This window comes from Myxine glutinosa, chromosome 11 (genome assembly GCF_964187855.1).
Source record: "Myxine glutinosa chromosome 11, kmMyxGlut1.1, whole genome shotgun sequence".
NCBI lineage: Eukaryota > Metazoa > Chordata > Myxini > Myxiniformes > Myxinidae > Myxine > Myxine glutinosa.
In genome coordinates, this window is record NC_136271.1 from 56,025,202 (window position 1) to 56,027,875 (window position 2,674).

Below are 2,674 nucleotides of genomic sequence, written 5' to 3' on the forward strand. Positions count from 1 at the left end.
TGGTCTCGGTGACCCCCGGACCGTGAGAGGAACTTCGCCAGAAAGTAGTATTATATATGCGCTTTCGCAACGCAATCCCCATGAATTCCACCCAAGAGAAAACTGATGTTCAATGATATATTTCAAGGGTAAGGATATCATACAATTTCAATGATACAATCAAGGATATATTCCCCGAGCAATCAACAACAAACAACCATCAACAATTCCCAATCCACAATCAATTCCCTATATGATGAAGATGGCCATCTTATATATGTGTGTCCCCGTTGGTACTCACGACCCCCTTTTGGTCTCTGTCCCGCACAATGTCTCTGGGCCCCTCCTGACCAAGATGATGGTCGGCGTCGCCGCACTCGGGCGGTTGAACGAACCCCGGGTGGACGTGTTTCCACCGGGCAGGTATCGTACCAGGCACCACGGCTGCAGCCCCTCGTGGCCACGCGAAGCGGGTACGGTAAAGCAAGCCAAAAGCCCCACGCCGCTTGCAACGCGTGTTAGGCCCCAACGTGCGACCCGTACGCGTCTTTTTAGACGGTGTCGCGAACGGTGCCAGACGCTGGGTCGGTGCACGGCCACACGACAGTTTGACGTCCACCGGGCAGGTATCCGTCCCGGTAACTCCTCTCGCCAGACGGGCTCGGGAACGCCGCTTTTCCACACGGCTCAATATCAATCCCACCTTTCGTCGGAGCGGGGCGAGGAAGAAAGAATCCTCGTCGCTTTTCTTCCTCGTGTCTTTTTTTTTTTTTCGTTTCCGGCCTCTTTTCAGAAGGGCTCCTGACCCTCCAACCACAACAACCCTTAATCTACTACACATGGATAAGCAAAGACCTGGATGGTAATTCACATACATTCACATAAATATGTAACACTTAGAACTAACCATAATAATAATAACAACAATAATAATTAGTGCCGAATCCGTAACAGTACGCGCTACCGGTATTGTTACGAACGATGCGCCACTTCCCCAAGGTCCTTCTTGATGCTGCAGTCCTCTGCAATGCGTGCCACACGCCCGCCCTTTGAAAAGCGCAATCAATCAATCAAGGCTTGTCACCGCGCGTCTCTCCCTCTCGTAACTACTCAAGCGTCTCTCCCGTAACTGAACTCTCGACTCGATACTTCGGGATCTCTCTCAGCGCAGGTCCTCCTCGTAACTCTGACCAAGCCCTCTCTCTCCTCATAACTGAGGTGGGGGGCTCGCGCGAAGGGTTATATTGCCACACCCAGCGAACCCTTTGGAATGTCCAGCCACACCCTGTCAGGCGATGTCACCTCATCCCTGATTGGCTGGTGAGGGCTTACCGGCTCCACCTTGATGGCTGCTTGACATGGCCACACCTCCCCCCTTGCGCTCCGCCCCCTTTTTGGGCCTTACCTCGTGGCTTTTGGGCTGGTTTGAGCGGAAGCCCAGCGAGTTCGCCCAACGAGGTCGATTTGGAGGGAAGCTGCAAAACGGACGAACGGGACCTACTCTTATTTATTTTACACAACGCAGATGCAACTATTGGGAATGGCCTTATCCTAAACACATACTATGAAATAACTAACGTCCTAAGGTGACCTACGTGTTGCATATGGCCTATCTATGGGGTGCAACCTTTAACCTTTAATGATGTTACCTGTGTGGGTTCTCAAAACCGCAACACTGCACCCCTCCTTTCGCCAAGCTCATCCCCGAGCCGACCCACATACCAGTGAGGATGGCCGGCTTCATTACCTGGGGCAGGACTACCTTTTAAATTAGTGTGACACTTAGGTGTGGTTACCCTCTACATTTAACCGACTACCATGAGTGCGACAGTTTTAACACTAGATATGTCCCACCTGCTGCATTGTGTACTATCTAACTGACTCACGCCCACAATTAACCGAATTATGGAATTATTCTCAAACTACACATAAAGCCGGTGGGGAGCATGTTATTTACAAGACACTAACTAATTATTTACAAAACTATAACCCAGGACCTGTCTTTTGTGGGAAAAGAGATAGAAATTTTTGAAAAGAGGAAACACCAATTGCAATGCACTGCACCAATACACCATACCCATATGCACAAAAATAAAAAAAATGCACAAAAAGCACCATCACCAAAAACTGCACAGTCATCAAAATGCACAAAAACATTTCAGAAATAACAAATGATGCCTTGTGCTTGACTTAACTGCTGGGCCGATGGATCTTCTGGCTTCAGGTTCTTCGGTGTGCCATCGTTAGACTTGATGTCTTCTTGTCCGGGCACACCAAAGATTATTTAATAAAAAGTGCACAAACCGTGTCCGCTTTTTATTTGGCCAGCAGGGCCAGCTTAGGTGGTCCGATTGCATGGCACGTGTGCCACTTAAGAACAGTGGTCCGCAAGCAAGATACTGCTGGCAGCAATGGTCTGTTCCAGAAAAGGTGCCAGGCCACAGAACGTGTGGTCCATATGGTGTACCGGTGCAGGCTGCAGGCAGCAGGGTGCAGCGCAGAGTGCGGCCGCACAGCTAAGGGCACCTGCACACTCCCCTCAACCAAAAGACCATGGATCCATGAGTGGGGAGGAAGATAAAGCAGAGGTTAGCGGGGGGCAAGGGCGCAAGGGTAAACGTCAAAACAAGGCAATGCGACATGAGCGGCGCGGGAGAGCGAGCCGAGAAAGCTCGTTCCTAGCCGTTCCCCCCCC